This window comes from Pseudophryne corroboree, chromosome 5 (assembly GCF_028390025.1).
Source record: "Pseudophryne corroboree isolate aPseCor3 chromosome 5, aPseCor3.hap2, whole genome shotgun sequence".
Lineage (NCBI taxonomy): Eukaryota > Metazoa > Chordata > Amphibia > Anura > Myobatrachidae > Pseudophryne > Pseudophryne corroboree.
In genome coordinates this window covers 675,751,457-675,772,962 of record NC_086448.1, presented here as the reverse complement: position 1 = coordinate 675,772,962, position 21,506 = coordinate 675,751,457, and the positions used below count along the sequence as shown (strand labels likewise).

The 21,506-nt window shown below is 45.6% G+C and overlaps 2 long non-coding RNA genes across 4 annotated transcripts in view; one reads left to right on the top strand and one right to left on the bottom strand.

Moving 5' to 3' along the window:
• Positions 1-6,628, bottom strand: part of LOC134928242 (uncharacterized) — a 45,610-nt gene extending 38,982 nt beyond the window's left edge. For 2 of the 3 annotated variants that reach the window (XR_010177863.1, XR_010177861.1), the window contains exons 1-2: positions 6,173-6,626; positions 2,603-2,764 (exon numbers count right to left, since the gene is read on the bottom strand). This is a non-coding gene — a long non-coding RNA (uncharacterized LOC134928242). Of the gene's footprint in view, positions 1-2,602; positions 2,765-6,172 lie in introns of all 3 variants that reach the window. The other variant, XR_010177862.1, reaches the window with a different exon arrangement.
• LOC134928243 (uncharacterized) overlaps positions 6,367-21,506 on the top strand; it is a 377,506-nt gene continuing 362,366 nt past the window's right edge. Inside the window, exons 1-2 of the long non-coding RNA XR_010177865.1 lie at positions 6,367-6,710; positions 14,567-14,787. This is a non-coding gene — a long non-coding RNA (uncharacterized LOC134928243). The remainder of the gene's footprint in view (positions 6,711-14,566; positions 14,788-21,506) is intronic.

Here is a 21,506-nt window from a genome sequence, read left to right as displayed (position 1 = left end):
TGGTTCGCTATCACTGCTCTGAGTGACTCCATCTTGATTTGAACGCTTGTATGTAAGTGTTCAAATATTTCAGATCTCACCTAGCCGTCTGGCTTCAGTACCACAATATAGTGTGGAATAATACCCCTTCCCTTGTTGTAGAAGGGGTACTTTGATTATCACCTGCTGGGAATACAGCCTGTGAATTTTTCCCAATACTGCCTCCCTGTCGGAGGGAGACGTTGGTAAAGCAGACTTCAGGAACTTGTGAGGGGGAGACGTCTCGAATTTCCAATGTACACCTGGGATACTACGTGTAGGATCCAGGAGTCCACTTGTGAGTGAGCCCACTGCGTGCTGAAACTCTTGAGATGACCCCCTACCGCACCGAGTCCGCTTGTACGGCCCCAGCGTCATGCTGCGGACTTGGCAGAAGCTGTGGAGGGCTTCTGTTCCTGGGAATGGGCTGCCTGCTGCAGTCTTCTTCCCTTTCCTCTACCCCTGGGCAGATATGACTGGCCCTTTTGCCCGCCTGCCCTTATGGGGACGAAAGGACTGAGACTGAAAAGACTGTGTCCTTTTCTGCTGAGATGTGACTTGGGGTAACAAAAGGTGGATTTTTCAGCTGTTGCCATGGCCACCAGGTCCGATGGACCGCCCCTTTATACGGCAATACTTCCATGTGCCGTCTGGAATCTGCATCACCTGACCACTGTCGTCTGGCAGATATGGACATCACATTTACTCTTGATGCCAGAATGCAAATATCCCTCTGCGCATCTCGCATATATAGAAATGCATCCTTAAAATGCTCTATAGTCAATAAAATCTTGTCCCTGTCAAGGGTATCAATATTTTCAGTCAGGAAATCCGACCAAGCCCCCTCAGCGCTGCACATCCAGGCTGAGGCGATTGCTGGTCGTAGTATAACACCAGTATATGTGTATATACTTTTAGGATATTTTTCAGCTTCCTATCAGCTGGCTCCTTGAGGGCTGCCGTATCTGGAGACGGTAACGCCACTTGTTTTTATAAGCGTGTGAGCGCCTTATTCACCCTAAGGTGTGTTTCCCAACTCGCCCTAACTTCTGGCGGGAAAGGGTATACCGCCAATAATTTTCTATCGGAGGAAACCCACGTATCATCACACACTTCATTTAATTTATCTGATTCAGGAAAAACTACAAGTAGTTTATTCACACCCTACATAATACCCTTATTTGTGGTACTTGTAGTATCAGAAATATGTAATACCTCCTTCATTGCCCTTAACATGAAACGTGTGGCCCTAAAGGAAAATACGTTTGTTTCTTCACCGTCGACACTGGAGTCAGTGTCCGTGTCTGTGTCGACCGACTGAGGTAAATGGGCGTTTTTACAAGCCCCTGACGGTGTCTGAGACGCCTGGACAGGTACTAATTTGTTTGCCGGCCGTCTCATGTCGTCAACCGACCTTGCAGCGTGTTGACATTATCACGTAATTCCTAAATAAGCCATCCATTCCAGTGTCGACTCCCTAGAGAGTGACATCACCAATACAGGCAATTTGCTCCGCCTCCTCACCAACATCGTCCTCCTACATGTCGACACACACGTACCGACACACAGCACACACACAGGGAATGCTCTGACAGAGGACAGGACCCCACTAGCCCTTTGGGGAGACAGAGGGAGAGTTTGCCAGCACACACCAAAAACGCTATAATTATACAGGGACAACCCCTTATACAAGTGTTTTCCCTTATAGCATTTTTATATATGTAATCATATCGCCAAATAAGTGCCCCCCCTCTCTGTTTTAACCCTGTTTCTGTAGTGCAGTGCAGGGGAGAGCCTGGGAGCCTTCCTCACAGCAGAGCTGAGCAGGAAAATGGCGCCGTGTGCTGAGGAGAATAGGCCCCGCCCCCTTTTCGGCGGGCTCTTCTCCCGGAGTTTGTGAGATCTGGCAGGGGTTAAATACATCCATATAGCCTCAAGGGCTATATGTGATGTATTTTAGCCATAAAAAGGTATTATACATTGCTGCCCAGGGCGCCCCCCCCAGCGCCCTGCACCCTCAGTGACAGTTGGTGACTGTTGGTGAAGTGTGCTGACAACAATGGCGCACAGCTGCAGTGCTGTGCGCTACCTTATGAAGACTGAAAGTCTTCTGCCGCCTGTTTCTGGACCTCTTCAACTTCGGCATCTGCAAGGGGGGTCGGCGGCACGGCTCCGGGACGAACCCCAGGGTGAGACCTGTGTTCCGACTCCCTCTGGAGCTAATGGTGTCCAGTAGCCTAAGAAGCAAATCCATCCTGCACGCAGGTGAGTTTTCTTCTCTCCCCTAAGTCCCTCGTAGCAGTGAGCCTGTTGCCAGCAGGACTCACTGAAAATAAAAAACCTAACTTAAACTTTTATTCTAAGCAGCTCAGGAGAGCCACCTAGATTGCACCCTTCTCGTCGGGCACAAAAATCTAACTGAGGCTTGGAGGAGGGTCATAGGGGGAGGAGCCAGTGCACACCACCTGATCCTAAAGCTTTTATTATTGTGCCCTGTCTCCTGCGGAGCCGCTATATCCCCATGGTCCTGACGGAGTCCCCAGCATCCACTAGGACGTCAGAGAAACATTCTTCCATATCTTACCTTCAACAAGCTCAACCACCTCCTGTAAGTTGTTAACAACATGGATGTTCTCCGACCAGCTATACAAGATTAATATTGGCTCCGGGTCTTGCAGGAGTAACCTCCACTATGTTGGTATCAGAGTCATCTGGATGGTTATTTGTTATATGATCAAAGAATATTCTGTTAGAAAGGAAAATGCACATAATATATTATGCATAAATTATTATTTAAAACAACATACCCCTTCATCTGGTTTGAATATACAATACAGCAAGAAATTAAAGCTGTCATATTGTTGCCTCATCAAAGCTAGGTTAGAATAGGCCCCCTACACGATATATCCATAAAGGTGTTCCATCATAAATCAAGAACAATGGTACTTAGCCAAAGCAGTTTAATTATCAATATAAAACCCAAACCTGTTTCCATGACGTGAAATTATCACCATACACCTTGACAAGTTAGCAATGAATTTCAGCTGCTTATGAGCCTTTTATATGCAGAAATCTCACCACACTTTGCACCTCAATGTTTGACCATGTTTCTGCCAACCTTGCCATCTTACAACTAGAGATGAGCGGATTCATTTCTCAGAGAACCGAACCCTACCAAACTTCACTACCCGAGCCCGGACCGAGTCAGGCTCGGGTTTTCCCGCCTGACTCAGAAACCAGTAAGAGGCAAAACATCATTATCTCACTGTCAGATTCTCGTGGGGTTTGGATACCATATAAAGAGCCGCGCGTCGCCGCCATTTTCACTTCAGTCATTGAGAGTGTCTGTGCGTACGGGAAAGTGGGGTGGCGACTATAATGCTGTCTTGTGCTACTCAGTCCAGTGTAGTGTCTCAGCTGCATCAGTCAGTCCAGTGACCAGTCAAAGTGGTGGTGTCCTCTGCTGCTATATGTCCAGTGCTGCTGTATAAGTCCCTTGCAGTGCTGCTGTGTTGTCCTGCATCAGACCAGTGGTAGTGTCCTGTGCATCAGTCAGTCCAGTGACCAGTCACAGTGGTGGTGTCCAGTGCTGCTGTATAAGTCCCTTGCAGTGTTGCTCTGTTGTCCTGCATCAGACCAGTGGTAGTGTCCTGTGCATCAGTCAGTCCAGTGACCAGTCACAGTGGTGGTGTCCTCTGCTGTCATATGTCCAGTGCTGCTGTATAAGTCCCTTACAGTGCTGCTGTATTGTCCTGCATCAGACCAGTGGTAGTGTCCTGTGCATCAGTCAGTCCAGTGACCAGTCACAGTGCTGCTGTATAATAAGTCCCTTAAAGTGTTGTTGTGTTGTCCTGCATCAGACCAGTGGTAGTGTGTGACACTTGGGGTAAGTATCACGTGGAAAGTTACAATTTACAGGTATTAGGGAGTAAGTTTCCCTGGCAATTCACAATATAGTTCAAATTACAATTGGCACAGACATTAATTACACAGTTGCTCCTCAGTAGTTTTTATTTATTTAGAACGCTTCTGGGTAACCTTTTCTCTACTGTAAAGCTTAGAAGTAGTTATCACAATTTATATAACACTTTGTGCATGCAATACACATTAGGGTGATTCCATGGTAACTCAGGTTACAAGTGACACTCTAAGTTGACATTTAAACCAATATTGTTACCACATAAACTATGCTTAGGAGTACTAAATAATGATTAGCCTACTAATAATACATTCTTCTTTATTTCCAAATGTTCAAAAAATGAAAAATAATTGCACATAAATTAATACAAATTGTTTTTGTGTGGTAACTCAGGTTACACTAAAAAGACACAGCTTTTTTTTTAAGATCAAATAATGTAATATTTCTGCTCTTATTGAGGAGTGAAGTTGCTACTATTTATTTATGAAAAAGCCACTAAATCATAAATGATGATATAACATATTACACATGTTTATGATAAGAAATGAATTATTTATAAAAAAAATTCTTGGTAACTCAGGTTACAGGGCATGGTAACTCAGGTTACAGAATTTAATTGCATTTTTCATGACTTAAATGTGAATGAAATTTTTTCTTTTTTTATAGAGTTGAGTAACATGCATGACAAATGTATACAAAAACAAGTTTAAACTAGTATTATTATTTACCCTTATAAAAAAAAAACAATTCCATGTTTTGGTAACTCAGGTTACATGCTAACAGTAGGCTTAAGAAACCTAATATTGTGCAAAATCAAAAAGGTATTGGGATGTACTTTTGAATTATTCCTAAACATAAAATATAAATTAATACATCATAGCTTTTGCTTTACTGCTAACATGTTAAAATGTAAAAAAATTTACTTCTAAATGAAAGGGAAAGAATCATATCCAACTAGCCTGAGAAAAAAACATGGATATGTGGAAGCAGCTAATCTAGTGAAAAAAAGTGTTTTTGTTAAAAAAATTAGTGCTGCCACTTATGCCGCTTTCAGATCGCAAATGCTGGATCCCACCGGGTAAGAGAAATGTATCCTTACCGGGTGGGTTCTGGCATTTGCTCTGCTTAGGTGGCTTTCTGACCCGGCAATATACAGGGTCGGTTGCCATAGCAGCGGGGGGGGGGGGGGGGGGGCGCAGCAGCAGCAGGGGTGGGGGTGGAGGCGGCGCTGGGAGATAAGCTCATCTCCTGCGCCGCCTCTCCCTATGCTGTGAATGGGAGCCATGTCGCATCGAAATGGCTCCCATTCACACTACGCCTGACCCGGTATTCAACCCGGTAATAACCCTTATTTTTTATCGTGTTGAATTACCTGGTCAGGCGGCCCGCTAATTCGGCCAAAGTGCTTTCACATCACACACTGACCCGTTTCGACACGGCAATATGCCGTGTTGATACCGGGTTATTTGTGCGATGTGAAAGGTGTATTACTTTAACATCTTGTGCTTCAGAATGAACTGAAATAACAAATAATTTGTAATTTTTAAGTACTTTGTCCCTGTTTTCATGAAATCACCCATTACCACAAAACATTAGAGAATGTATTATCCACCACCAACAATCTTAACGAACTAATAAAAGCAACAAAAGTAATAACATAGATATTGCATTACTAGTGGGGACCCGTGTACTTGTTTAAGTCTATTAAATAGTTCATGTTGCAGAACTCACTCATAATAGCTATAGCTCCTTATTCAGTGATTACAGTTTTGAAAATCACAGTCTTATATAAAATATGTAGCTCTTGCAGTACTAGGCTGATTGAAATACAAAGAGCAAGGCCACAGTCAGACAGCTTTGCTACCCTGTAACTACCTCCGTATAATATCTGTGACAAAAGTCTCTGTCCTTAGCTGACAGTTTCCATGTATAGCTGTGTGACAGTGACGTCTATAAATTGCGAGTCGAGAGAGAGGAAGTACTGTATCACTATGCTCCCTGCAATGCTGATGCTCCTTTAACTGCAGACAGATTAACAACTGTAGTCAATTAATGGTGTCCTTGGATAAAACTAGCTGCTGATTGGAATTGCATTTATAAAGTACTTATGCAGCTTTATGTTCCAAAACTATGCTTGCCTGTAGCATTTGAGCTAAGATACAATGTAAGCAGCTAAACTGTCTTTTGTCCCTGAGGAAGCTTGTGATGTGTGGCTAGTGCAGCAGTGTTACCGACCTGTGTTACAAGGGTTAGGTTGGCCTCAATTAACCATCATAAGCTGACCACTGTCTGCAGCTGCAGCAAGACACTGTCTCTGCTCCTCCCACCGTCTGTTACTCCAAAGCAGGGTTACCTCCAGGGCTGTCCTTCAAAAGGGAGGGTAGGCTGCATGGCCTAGTTTCCAGCTGCACAGTCAGTAGAGCCCATCACTGTTCTGCTCTGCCAGATGCCTGTCAGCCAGCACCATTGGAAGCAGTGGGATCCCCACAGGAGGCTGATATTACTGATTGGCTGCTACAATGAAGATCTCCGGTCACCGGGAATAGAAGCTGGCTTTTCATAAGCTGTACAGCACTCCTGTCACACACCAGCAGCTGGCTCTGCTCCAAGTTGCTACTCTGAGTCCTCCTAAGATGGCTGCTGCCCAACTGCCAACTGTCTCTGAAGACTGCTGCAACTGCCACTGCACAAGCTGTCTCTCTCTCTCTGGGATCAATACGCCTGTTGCTTATTGGTCAGTGTCCCCATGCCAGACACAGCACTCAAGGCACAGGTAACCCTATCCCTGACTGTAATGCATTCAGCAGAGGAAGGGACACAAAAATAAGATTTTACTTACCGGTAAATCTATTTCTCGTAGTCCGTAGTGGATGCTGGGGACTCCGTAAGGACCATGGGGAATAGACGGGCTCCACAGGAGACATGGGCACTTTAAGAAAGAATTTAGATTCTGGTGTGCTCTGGCTCCTCCCTCTATGTCCCTCATCCAGACCTCAGTTAGAGAAACTGTGCCCGGAAGAGCTGACAGTACAAGGAAAGGATTTTGGTAATCCAGGGCAAGATTCATACCAGCCACACCAATCACACCGTATAACATGACTTTATAACAACCAGTCAACAATATGACAACAACAGAGCATCAGGTCCAACCCTGATGCAACCATAACATAACCCTTATTGAAGCAATAACTATATACAAGCATTGCAGAAGAAGTCCGCACTTGGGACGGGCGCCCAGCATCCACTACGGACTACGAGAAATAGATTTACCGGTAAGTAAAATCTTATTTTCTCTAACGTCCTAGTGGATGCTGGGGACTCCGTAAGGACCATGGGGATTATACCTAAGCTCCCAAACGGGCAGGAGAGTGCGGATGACTCTGCAGCACTGATTGAGCAAACACAAGGTCCTCCTCAGCCAGGGTATCAAACTTGTAGAACTTCGCAAAAGTGTTTGAACCTGACCAAGTAGCCGCTCGGCAAAGTTGTAATGCCGAGACCCCTCGGGCAGCCGCCCAAGAAGAGCCCACCTTCCTAGTGGAATGGGCCTTAACTGATTTTGGCAGCGGCAATCCAGCCGCAGAATGAGCCTGCTGAATCGTGTTACAGATCCAGCGAGCAATAGTTTGCTTTGAAGCAGGAGCACCAAGCTTGTTGGAAGCATGCAGGAGAAACAAAAACTCTGTTTTCCTGACCCTAGCCATTCTGGCTACATAAACCTTCAAAGCCCTGACCACATCAAGCAACTCTGAAACCACCAAGTCAGTAGTAGCCACAGGCACCACAATAGGTTAGTTTATATGAAAGGATGAAACTACTTTCGGCAGAAATTATGGACGGGTCCGCAATTCTGCTCTATCCGCATGGAAAACCAGATAGGGGCTTTTATGTGACAAAGCCGCCAACTCTGACACACGCCTAGCCGAAGCCAAGGCTAATAGCATGACCACCTTCCACGTAAGACATTTCAACTCCACCATTTTGAGTGGTCCAAACCAGTGGGATTTAAGGAAACTCAACACCACGTTAAGATCCCAAGGTGCCACTGGAGGCACAAAAGGGGGCTGAATATGTAGCACTCCCTTTACAAACGTCTGAACTTCAGGTAGAGAAGTCAACTCCCTTTGAAAGAAAATGGATAGGGCCGAAATCTGGACCTTAATGGAACCCAATTTTAGGCCCAAATTCACTCCTGACTGTAGGAAGTGAAGGAAAGGCCCAGCTGGAATTCCTCCGTAGGGGCATTCCTGGCCTCACACCAAGCAACATATTTTCACCATATACGGTGATAATGTTGAGCTGTTACGTCCTTCCTAGCCTTTATCAGCGTAGGAATGACCTCATCCGGAATGCCTTTCTCCGCTAGGATCCGGCGTTCAACCGCCATGCCGTCAAACGCAGCCGCGGTAAGTCTTGGAACAGACAGGGCCCCTGTTGCAACAAGTCCTGTCTTAGAGGAAGAGGCCACGGGTCCTCTGTGAGCATTTCTTGCAGATCTGGATACCAAGTCCTTCGTGGCCAATCTGGAACAATGAGTATCGTTCTCACTCCTCTTTATCTTATTATTCTCAGCACCTTGGGTATGAGAGGTAAAGGAGGAAATACATAGACCGACTGGAACACCCACGGTGTCACCAGGGCATCTACAGCTATCGCCTGAGGGTCTCTTGACCTGGCGCAATACCTCTGTAGTTTTTTGTTAAGGCAGGATGCCATCATGTCCACCTGTGACAGTACCCACCGACTTGCAGTCTGTGCGAAGACTTCCTGATGAAGTCCCCACTCTCCCGGGTGGAGGTCGTGTCTGCTGAGGAAGTCTGCTTCCCAGTTGTCCACTCCCGGGATGAACACTGCTGACAGTGCGCTTACGTGATTTTCCGCCCAGCGAAGAATTCTGGTGGCTTCCGCCATCGCTACCCTGCTCCTTGTGCCGCCTTGTCGGTTTATATGAGCCACTGCGGTGATGGTGTCTGACTGAATCAGAACCGGTTGGTCGCGAAGCAGGGTCTCCGCTTGACGTAGGGCGTTGTATACGGCCCTTAGTTCCAGGATGTTGATGTGAAGGCAAGTCTCCTGACTTGACCACAGACCTTGGAAATATCTTCCCTGTGTGACTGCTCCCCACCCTCGGAGGCTTGCATCCGTGGTCACCAGGACCCAGTCCTGAATGCCGAATCTGCGGCCCTCGAGAAGGTGAGCACTCTGCAGCCACCACAGGAGAGACACCCTGGCCCTGGGGGATAGGGGATTAACCGATGCATCTGAAGATGTGATCCGGACCACTTGTCCAGTAAGTCCCATTGAAAGGTCCTCGCATGGAACCTGCCGAAGGGAATGGCCTCGTATGATGCCACCATCCTTCCCAGGACTCGAGTGCAGTGATGCACTGACACCTGTTTTGGTTTTAATAGGTTCCTGACCAGTGTCATGAGCTCCTGAGCTCTCTCTATCGGGAGATAAACCCTTTTCTGGTCTGTGTCTAGAATCATGCCTAGGAAAGGCAGACGAGCCGTAGAAACCAACTGCGACTTTGGAATATTTAGAATCCAGCCGTGTTGCCGTTACACTTCCAGAGAAAGTGCTACGCTGATCAGCAACTGCCCTCTTGATCCCGCTTTTATGAGGAGATCATCCAAGTATGGGATAATTGCGACCCCTTGCTTCCGCAGGAGTACCATAATTTCCGCCATTACCTTGGTAAATATTCTCGGTGCCGTGGAGAGACCAAACGGCAACGTCTGAAATTGGTAATGACAATCCTGTACCACAAATCTGAGGTACGCCTGATGAGGTGGATAAATGGGGACATGAAGGTATGCATCCTTTATGTCCAGAGACACCATAAAATCCCCCCCTTCCAGGCTTGCGACGACCGCTCTTAGCGATTCCATCTTGAACTTGAACCTTTTCAGGTATATGTTCAGGGGTTTTAAAATCAATATGGGTCTGACCGAACCGTCCGGTTTCGGGACTACAACATGGTCGAATAATAACCCCCTCCTTGTTGAAGGAGGGGAACCTTGACCACCACCTGTTGAAGATACAATTTGTGAATTGCTATAAATAACACTATTTCCCTCTCGTGGGGGGAAGCCGGCAGGGCCGTCGGTGAGGGAGCATCTCCTCGAAGTCCAGCTTGTATCCCTGAGACACAGTATCTATTGCCCAGGGATCCAACAGGGAGTGAACCCACTTGTGGCTGAAATTTCGAAGATGTGCCCCCACCGGGCCTAGCTCCGCCTGTGGAGCCCCAGCGACATGCGGTGGATTTTGTAGAGGCCGGGGAGGACTTCTGTTCCTGGGAACTAGCTGTGTTGTGCAGCTTCTTTCCTCTGCCCCTGCCTCTGGCAAGAAAGGACGCACCTCGGACTCTCTTGTTTCTTTGTGATCGAAAGGACTGCATTTGATAATGTCGTGCTTTCCTAGGCTGTGCTGGAATATAAGGCAAAAGATCAGAATTACCAGCTATAGCTGTGGAGACCAGGTCCGAGATCCCTTCTCCACACAATCCTCAGCCTTGTAAGGTAAACCTTCCATATGCCTCTTAAGTCGGCATCACCTGTCCATTGCATGTTCCACAGGACACGTCAAGCAGAAATCGACATAGCGTTGACTCTAGAACCCAGTAGAATAATGTCTCTTTGGGCATGTTTTATATATATATCTAAGACAGCATCTTTTATATATATATCTATATATATACATATATATATATATATACATACTAGGGTCTCAATCTCTGCTGACAAGGTATCTGTCCACGCTGCTACAGCGCTATAAACCCATGCCGACACAATCGCCGGTCAGAGTAGAGTACCAGAATGTGTGTGTAAATGGACTTCAAAGTACTTTTACTGCATGCTATCTGCAGGATCCCAGAGGATAGCTGTTAAGTCAGCGCTACCTTTTGGGCAACCGTGACACCCTAGGGGAAGATTCCCATCGTATCCTGGCCCTAGTAGGGAAAGGATACTCCCTGAGAATTCTTTGTGGGAAACTGCAGTCTCTTGTCTGGAGATTCCCGCTCTTTTTTTTCATGAGAGGAGGGAAATTTACCTCAGCTTTCTTCCCCTTAAACATGTGTACCCTTGTGTCAGGGACAGATGAGTCATCAGTGATATGCAAAACATTTCTTATTACAATAATCATATATTGAATACTTTCCTGCCATTTTGGCTGTAACTTTGCATTATCGTAGTCGACACTGGAGTCATACTCTGTGTCGATATCAGTGTCTATTATTTTGGATAGTGAGCATTGAGAGACTCTGAAGGTCTCTGCGACATAGGGACAGACATGGGTAGATTCCCTGTCTGTTCTCTAATCTTTTGTGCAATAAATTTACCTTAGCACTTAATTTCACATATCCAAACAGGTGTCGGCGTTGTCGACGGAGACACCACTCACACACACATTTGCTTCATCTCCTCCTAGGGGAGCCTTTTACCTCAGACATGTCGACACACACGTACCGACACACCACACACTCAGGGAATGCTCATCTGAAGACAATTCCCCCACAAGGCCCTTTGGAGAGACAGAGAGAGAGTATGCCAGCACACACCCCAGCGCTATAAACCCAGGAATAACACAGTAACTTAATGTTAACCCAGTAGCTGCTGTTTATATAGATTTTTGCGCCTAATTATGTGCCCCCCCTCTCTTTTTACCCTCTTCTACCGTGTATCTGCAGGGGAGAGCCTGGGGAGCTTCCACTCAGCGGAGCTGTGGAGAAAAAATGGCGCAGGTGAGTGCTGAGGAAGAAGCCCCGCCCCCTCGACGGCTGGCTTATGTCCCGCTTAAATATACATTTTCTTGGCAGGGGCTCATACATATATACAGTGCCCAACTGTATATATGTGTACTTTTGCCAAAAGAGGTCCATATGCTGACCAGGGCGCCCCGCCCCCCCCCCCCCCCCCCCCCTGCGCCCTGCACCCTTACAGTGACCGGAGTATGTGAGGTGTGTGGGAGCAATGGCGCACAGCTGCAGTGCTGTGCGTTACCTCAGTGGAGAACGGAGTCTTCTGCCACCGATTTCGAAGTCTTCTTGCTTCTGATACTCACCCGGCTTCTGTCTTCCGGCTCTGCGAGGGGGACGGCGGCGTGGCTCTGAGATCGGACGACGAGGGTGAGATCCTGTGTACAATCCCTCTGGAGCTAATGGTGTCCAGTAGCCTAAGAAGCAGGACCTAGCTTCAGAGAGTAGGGCTGCTTCTCTCACCTCTGTCCCACGATGCAGGGAGTCTGTTGCCAGCAGAGCTCCCTGAAAATAAAAAACCTAACAAAATACTTTCTCACAGCAAGCTCAGGAGAGCTCACTGAACAGCACCCAGCTCGTCCGGGCACAGTCTCAAACTGAGGTCTGGAGGAGGGACATAGAGGGAGGAGCCAGAGCACACCAGAATCTAAATTCTTTCTTAAAGTGCCCATGTCTCCTGCGGAGCCCGTCTATTCCCCATGGTCCTTACGGAGTCCCCAGCATCCACTAGGACGTTAGAGAAAGTCACACTACAGCTCGTGGCAGCTATGATGGGGTGCCACATTCTCCACATGTGGTGGCTTCACTAGGTGCTTAGTCCCTAATTATACACAGCCACTAATGCATGTTGTGGCCATAGGATGGCTGACGACATACCCCACTGTCACCAATGTATAAGGGGCATAACATACAGGGCATCCAATGTATTTATATCTATATATACTATTACAATAGATCAGGTGCATATATATATATATATATATATATATATATATATATATATACACACAGGTTGAGTATCCCATATCCAAATATTCCAAAATACGGACTTTTTTGAGTGAGAGTGAGATAGTGAAACCTTTGTTTTTTGATGGCTCAATGTACACAACTTTGTTTAATACACAAAGTTATAAAAAATATTATATTAAATGACCTTCAGGCTGTGTGTATAAGGTGTATATGAAACATAAATGAATTGTGTGAATGTAGACACACTTTGTTTAATGCACAAAGTTATAAAAAAAATATTGGCTAAAATTACCTTCAGGCTGTGTGTATAAGGTGTATATGAAACATAAATGCATTCTGTGCTTAGATTTAGGTCCCATCACCATGATATCTCATTATGGTATGCAATTATTCCAAAATACGGAAAAATCCCGTATCCAAAATACCTCTTGTCCCAAGCATTTTGGATAAGGGAGACTCAACCTGTATATATATATATATATATATATATATATATATATACAGTATAAAAAGGCACTCCACAGTAAATGTACAAGGGGAGAAGGTTGTTTTGTTTTGGTGAGGGAGGTACCACAAGTGTCCTGTGCATCAGTCAGTCCAGTGACCAGTCACAGAGGTGGTGTCCCTTGCTGCCATATGTCCAGTAACTTATTATATCGCAGCGATATAATAAGTCCCTTAAGTCCCTTACAGTGTTGCTGTGCATAAGTCACAGACCAGTGGTAGTGTCCTGTGCATAAGTCAGTCCAGTGACCAGTAACAGTGGTGGTGTCCTCTGCTGCTGTATATTAAGTCCCTTACAGTGTCGCTGTGTTGTCCTGCATCAGACCAGTGGTAGTGTCCTGTGCATCAGTCAGTCCAGTGACCAGTCACAGTGGTGTCCTCTGCTGCCATATGTCCAGTGCTGCTGTATAATAAGTCCCTTACAGTGTCGCTGTGTTGTCCTGCATCAGACCAGTGGTAGTGTCCTCTGCTGTATATTATTTACTCCAAATAAAGGGGTTATTAACATTTAATCCAAATACAATTTTTACAAGATTTGCCCTGTGTGGTGTAGGGGTACGCTCGCCTGTGCTGCATATTATTATAATAGCTCCAAATAAAAGGGTTTTTATTATCCAAATTAATATTACAGGCTTTGCCGGGTGTGTGGTTTAGGGGTACGCTCTCCTGTGCCACCAATATTGTGCGTGTATTACATCTGGGCCAATTCCAGCACGTCCCATGTTGTTTGTGCCACACACATGTCGCTTTGCTTAGTCATACAGCTACCTCATTGCACCTCTTTTTCTTCTTTGTGTGATGTGTTGTTTTGGGGCCTAGTTTTTTTAAGTGCCATCCTGTCTACAACTGCAGTGCCACTTCTAGATGGGCCAGGTGTTTGTGCAGCACACTTGTGTCGCTTAGCTTAGCCATACAGCTACCTCATTTCACCTCTTTTTCTTCTTTGCATCATGTGCTGTTTGGGGCCTAGTTTTTTTTAAGTGCCATCCTGTCTGCAACTGCAGTGCCACTCCTAGTTGGGTCAGGTGTTTGTGCCGCACACTTGAGTCACTTAGCTTAGTCATACAGCCACCTCAGTGCACCTCTGTTTCTTCTTTGCATGATGTGCTGTTTGGGGCGTATTTTTTAAATCTGTCATCCTGTCTGCCACTGCAATGCCACTCTTAGATGGGCCAGGTGTTTGTGCCGCACACTTATGTCGCTTAGCTTAGTCATACAGCCACCTTGGTGCAACCTTTTGGCCTAAAAACAATATTGTGAGGTGTGAGGTGTTCAGAATAGACTGAAAATGAGTGTTAATGAATGTTATTGAGGTTAATAATACTGTAGGATCAAAATTACCCCAAAATTCTGTGATTTTAGCTGTTTTTATGTTTTTTTCAAAAATCCTCCAGATCCAAAACCAAAGCCAAAACCAAAATACGAAAGGGCAGTTTTGGAAAAACCAATCCAGTTCCAAAACTTGAGGATGGAACCAGAACCAAAACCAAAACACAAGACATGAAAAGTGCTCACCGCAAATCTCTACTTACAACTGATGTTGGCACAGTATGACTGATATGAGGTGCCGTCTGATTGTCGTGAGATCAACCAGTGGTCTACCTGCTCCGGCCTGGTGAGAAATCAGAATAAAATAGAGTACACATGTGAGAGGTCTTGTTACCTTACATATTGAACCACCATTGCTTTTTATACTTGTGACCACTTGCTATTAGACATACACAACAATAGGGGTGTGAAGACAGATGCAGTGCACAACAGGTGGCAATATAGCGGTCTCCAAGATTCATGATTCATGACTGACTGGACATCATTTTCAAGGAAATGAGCATTTTTGGGCAGGGTGTTAATAACAAAAAAAATGACCATTTACTATAAATTTTAGTCACAAATTATTAATGTCTGATTAGTGACTACAGCTGTTATCGGCACACTTAAATTAGCTTCTACTTTATCAATTAGTGGCTAATTAGTGGTCATTAGATTAATAGTTGGTAGTTACTGGTATTCTCAGGTAAGCATTAGTAGTGTATGGTGGCATTTTATTAGAATGTGGGGCAAGTGGGTGGTTTAAAGGAGATGTGTAGGAAGATGGAAGGAAGGTTTTTGTATGTGTGGTCTGGGTTTATGTCGACCATTTTGGGGTTTGGATTGACATTTGGGGGAAACAGGTAGTCTAAGATCATGTGAAGAAGTGTTGATGTACAGTAAGTAGGAGACTGAGTGGCAGGTGGAAGGTTTGAGAGGTATGTGGGGCATTTTGCTATGAGGTAGCAACTGAAGTTGGGGTATGTAGATTATTTTGTTGTGATTTTTATAACTAAGATTAATGATTATCTGCAGTGTTAGAGATCCTTGCATTGTATGAGGTTGCCCATTACTGTACTAGCATGTATCTAAGTGACATATACAGTAGAACATATTTTTCTATAGAAAGTGCAGCTGGGCTCCAAATGTACAGTGGGATCTTTCATTGGGTTTAGCCCATGGAGGAAAGGACGGAGTAGTGGACACAAAGCACAGTAATGATTTCAACTACTGGTAACTAGAGATGAGCGGGTTCGGTTCCTCGGTATCCGAACCCCCCCAAACTTCACCCATTTTACACGGTTCCGCCCGAACGTCATCATCCCGCTGTCGGATTCTCGCGAGATTCGTATTCTATATAAGGAGCCGCGCGTCGCCGCCATTTTCACTCGTGCATTGGAGATGATAGGGAGAGGACGTGTGCAGCGTTCTCTCAGTTGTGTTCAGTGTGCTGCAAATATCTGTGCTCAGTGTGCTGAAAATATCTACGTTCTCTGCCTGAAAAACGCTCCATATCTGTGCTCAGTGTGCTGCAAATATCTGTGCTCAGTGTGCTTTATTGTGGGGACTAGGGACAACCAGTATTATATAGTAGGAGGACAGTGCAGAGTTTTGCTGACCAGTGACTACCAGTATTATACGTTCTCTGCCTGAAAAACGCTCCATATCTGTGCTGCATTGTAGTATATAGTAGGAGGACAGTGCAGAATTTTGCTGACCAGTGACCACCAGTATTATATCAGTACAGTACAGTAGTCCACTGCTCTACCTACCTCTGTGTCGTCAAGTATACTTTCCATCCATACCTCAGGTGCATTTTAGTTGTTGTGCACAGTATATATAGTAGGAGGACAGTGCATAATTTTGCTGACCACCAGTATATAATATGTAGCAGTACGGTACAGTAGGCCACTGCTCTACCTACCTCTGTGTCATCAAGTATACTATCCATCCATACCTGTGGTGCATTTTAGTTGTTGTGCGCAGTATATACAGTAGGAGGACAGTGCATAATTGTGCTGACCACCGGTATATAATATATAGCAGTACGGTACAGTAGGCCACTGCTCTACCTACCTCTGTGTCATCAAGTATACTATCCATCCATACCTGTGGTGCATTTTAGTTGTTGTGCGCAGTATATATAGTAGGAGGACAGTGCATAATTTTGCTGACCACCGGTATATAATATATAGCAGTACGGTACAGTAGGCCACTGCTCTACCTACCTCTGTGTCATCAAGTATACTATCCATCCATACCTGTGGTGCATTTTAGTTGTTGTGCGCAGTATATATAGTAGGAGGACAGTGCATAATTTTGCTGACCACCAGTATATAATATATAGTAGTGCGGTACAGTAGGCCACTGCTCTACCTACCTCTGTGTCGTCAAGTATACTATCCATCCATACCTGTGGTGCATTTCAGTTGTTGTGCGCAGTATATATAGTAGGAGGACAATGCATAATTTTGCTGACCACCACTATATAATATATAGCAGTACGGTACAGTAGTCCACTGCTCTACCTACCTCTGTGTCGTCAAGTATACTATCCATCCATACCTGTGGTGCATTTTAGTTGTGCGCAGTATATATAGTAGGAGGACAGTGCATAATTTTGCTGACCACCAGTATATAATATATAGCAGTACGGTACAGTACTCCATTGCTATTGATATATTACTGGCATATAATTCCACACATTAAAAAATGGAGAACAAAAATGTGGAGGGTAAAATAGGGAAAGATCAAGATCCACTTCCACCTCGTGCTGAAGCTGCTGCCACTAGTCATGGCCGAGACGATGAAATGCCATCAACGTCATCTGCCAAGGCCGATGCCCAATGTTATATTAGAGAGCATGTAAAATCCAAAAAGCTAAAGTTCAGTAAAATGACCCAAAAATCAAAATTAAAAGCATCCGATGAGAAGCGTAAACTTGCCAATATGCCATTTACGACACGGAGTGGCAAGGAACGGCTGAGGCCCTGGCCTATGTTCATGGCTAGTGGTTCAGATTCACATGAGGATGGAAGCACTCATCCTCTCGCTAGAAAACTGCAGTGCCACTCCTAGATGGGCCAGGTGTTTGTGTCGCCCACTTGGGTCGCTTAGCTTAGTCACACAGCTACCTCATTGCACTTCTTTTTTTTCTTTGCATCATGTGCTGTTTGGGGACTATTTTTTAAATCTGCCATCCTGTCTGACACTGCGGTGCCACTCCTAGATGGGCCAGGTGTTTGTTTCGGCCACTTGGGTCGCTTAGCTTAGTCACACAGCTACCTCATTGCACCTCTTTTTTCTTTGCATCATGTGCTGTTTGGGGACTATTTTTTGAATCTGCCATCCTGTCTGACACTGCAATGCCACTCCTAGATGGTCCAGGTGTTTGTGTCGGCCACTTGGGTCGCTTAGCTTAGCCATCCAGCGACCTTGGTGCACCTCTTTTATTCTTTGCATCATGTGCTGTTTGGGGACTATTTTTTTTAAGTGCCATCCTGTCTGACACTGCAGTGCCACTCCTAGATGGGCCAGGTGTTTGTGTCGGCCACTTGGGTTGCTTAGCTTAGCCACACAGCGACCTTGGTGCACCTCTTTTTTTCTTTGCATCGTGCTGTTTGGGGACTATTTTTTTAAGTGCCATCCCGTCTGACACTGCAGTGCCACTCCTAGATGGGCCAGGTGTTTGTGTCGGCCACTTGGGTCGCTTAGCTTAGCCTCACAGCGACCTTGGTGCACCTCTTTTTTTTTCTTTGCATCGTGCTGTTTGGGGACAATTTTTTGAAGTGCCATCCCGTCTGACACTGCAATGCCACTCCTAGATGGGCCAGGTGTTTGTGTCGGCCACTTGGGTCGCTTAGCTTAGCCATCCAGCAACCTTGGTGCACCTCTTTTTTTCTTTGCATCATGTGCTGTTTGGGGACTATTTTTTGACGTGCCATCCTGTCTGACCCTGCAGTGCCACTCCTAGATGGGCCAGGTGTTTGTGTCGGCCACTTGGGTCGCTTAGCTTAGTCATCCAACGATCTCAGTGCAAATTTTAGGACGAAAAATAATATTGTAAGGTGTGAGGTGTTCAGAATAGACTGGAAATGAGTGGAAATTATGATTATTGAGGTTAATAATACTATGGGATCAAAATGACCCCCAAATTCTATGATTTAAGCTGTTTTTGAGGGGTTTTTGTAAAAAAACACCCGAATCCAAAACACACCCGAATCCGACAAAAAATTTTCACGGAGGTTTCGCCAAAACGCGGCCATGGAACCGAATCCAAAACCAAAACACAAAACCCTAAAAATGTCCGGTGCACATCACTACTGATAACTAGAGATGTGCACCGGAAATTTTTCGGGTTTTGTGTTTTTGTTTTGGATTCGGTTCCGCGACTGTGTTTTGGATTTGGACGCGTTTTGGCAAAACCTCCCTTAAAATTTTTTGTTGGATTCGGGTGTTTTTTTTTTCAAAAACCCCTCAAAAACTGCTTAAATCATAGAATTTGGGGGTCATTTTGATCCTATAGTATTATTAACCTCAATAACCATAATTTCCACTCATTTCCAGTCTATTCTGAACATCTCACACCTCACAATATTATTTTTAGTCCTAAAATTTGCACTGAGATCGTTGGATGACTAAGCTAAGCGACCCAAGTGGCCGACACAAACACCTGGCCCATCTAGGAGTGGCACTGCAGTGTCAGACAGGATGGCACTTATAAAAATAGTCCCCAAACATCACATGATGCAAATATAAATAAATAAAAAAATGAGGTGCAAAATGGAATTGTCCTTGGGCCCTCCCACCCACCCTTATGTTGTATAAACAGGACATGCACACTTTAACAAACCCATCATTTCAGCGACAGGGTCTGCCACACGACTGTGGCTGAAATTACTGGTTGGTTTGGGCCCCCACCAAAAAATGTAGCAATCAATCTCTCCTTGCTCAAACTGGCTCTACAGAGGCAAGATGTCGACCTCATCATCATCCTCCGATTCCTCACCCCTTTCACTGTGTACATCCCCCTCCTCACAGAGTATTAATTCGTCCCCACTGGAATCCACCATCTCAGGTCCCTGTGTACTTTCTGGAGGCAATTGCTGGTGAATGTCTCCACGGAGGAATTGATTATAATTAATTTTGATGAACATCATCTTCTCCACATTTTGTGGAAGTTACCTCATACGCCGATCACTGACAAGGTGACCGGCTGCACTAAACACTCTTTCGGAGTACACACTGGAGGGGGGGCAACTTAGGTAAAATAAAGCCAGTTTGTGCAAGGTCCTCCAAATTGCCTCTTTTTACTGCCAGTATACGTACGGACTGTCTGACGTGCCTACTTGGATGCTGTCACTCATATAATCCTCCACCATTCTTTCAATGATGACAGAATCATATGCAGTAACAGTAGACAACATGTCATTAATCGTTGGCAGGTCCTTCAGTCCGGACCAGATGTCAGTTTTCGCTCCTGACTGCCCTGCATCATCGCCAGCGGGTGGTTTTGGAAATCTGATCCTTTTCCTGGCAGCTCCAGTGGCGGGAGTAAATGAAGGAGGAGCTGTTGGCGGGTCACATTCCGCTTGACTTGACAAGTGTCTCACCAGCAGGTCTTTGAACATCTGCAGACTTGTGTCTGCTGGAAAGAGAGATACAACGTAGGCTTTAAACCTAGGATCGAGCACGGTGGCCAAAATGTAGTGCTCTGATTTCAACAGATTGACCACCCATGAATCCTGGTATAGCGAATGAAGGGCTCCATCCACAAATCCCACATGCCTAGCGGAATCGCTCCATCTTAGCTCCTCCTTCAATCTCTCCAGCTGCTTCTGCAAAAGCCTGATGAGGGGAATGACCTGACTCAGGCTGGCAGTGTCTGAACTGACTTCACGTGTGGCAAGTTCAAAGGGTTGCAGAACCTTGCACAATGTTGAAATCATTCTCCACTGCGCTTGCGTCAGGTGCATTCCTCCTCCTTTGCCTATATCGTAGGAATATATATAGGCTTAAATGGCCTTTTGCTGCTCCTCCATTCTCTGAAGCATATAGAGGATTGAATTCCACCTCGTTACCACCTCTTGCTTCAGCTGATGGCGGGGCAGGTTCAGGAGTGTTTGCTGGTGCTCCAGTCTTCAGCACGCGGTGGCTGAATGCCGAAAGTGGCCTGCAATTCTTCGGGCCACCAACAGCTTCTCTTGCACACCCCTGTCGTTTTTAAAAAAAATCTGCACCACCAAATTCAATATATGTGCAAAACATGGGACGTGCTGGAATTTGCCCACATGTAATGCACGCACAATATTGGTGGCGTTGTCACAAATCCCCAGGAGAGTCCAATTGGGGTAAGCAAATCTGCGATGATGTTCATCAGTTTCTGTAAGAGGTTGTCAGCTGTGTGCCTCTTATGGAAAGCGGTGATACAAAGCATAGGAACGAGTTGACATTTGCGAGATGCTGCTACTGGTACCGCCACTGCTGTTCTTGCTGCAGGAGGGCTGTCACAGTCACCCAGTGGGCTGTCACAGTCATATAGTCCTGAGTCTGCCCTGCTCCACTTGTCCACATGTCCGTGGTTAATTGGACATTGGGTACAACTGCATTTTTTAGGACACTGGTGACTCTTTTTCTGACGTCTGTGTACATTCTCGGTATTGCCTGCTTAGAGAAGTGGAACCTAGATGGTATTTGGTACCGGGGACACACTACCTCAAGAAATTCTCTAAGTCCCTGTGAACTAACACCGGATACCGGACGCACGTCTAACACCAACACAGCTGCCAAGGCCTGAGTTATCCGCTTTGTAACAGGATGACTGCAGTGATATTTCATCTTCCTCGCAAAGGACTGTTGGACAGTCAATTGCTTACTGGAAGTAGTACAAGTAGTTTTCCGACTTCCCCTCTGGGATGATGATCGACTCCAAGCAGCAACAACAGCAGCACCAGCAGCAGTAGCCGTTACACTCAAGGATCTATCGGAGGAATCCCAGTCAGGAGAGGACTCGTCAGACTTGCCAGT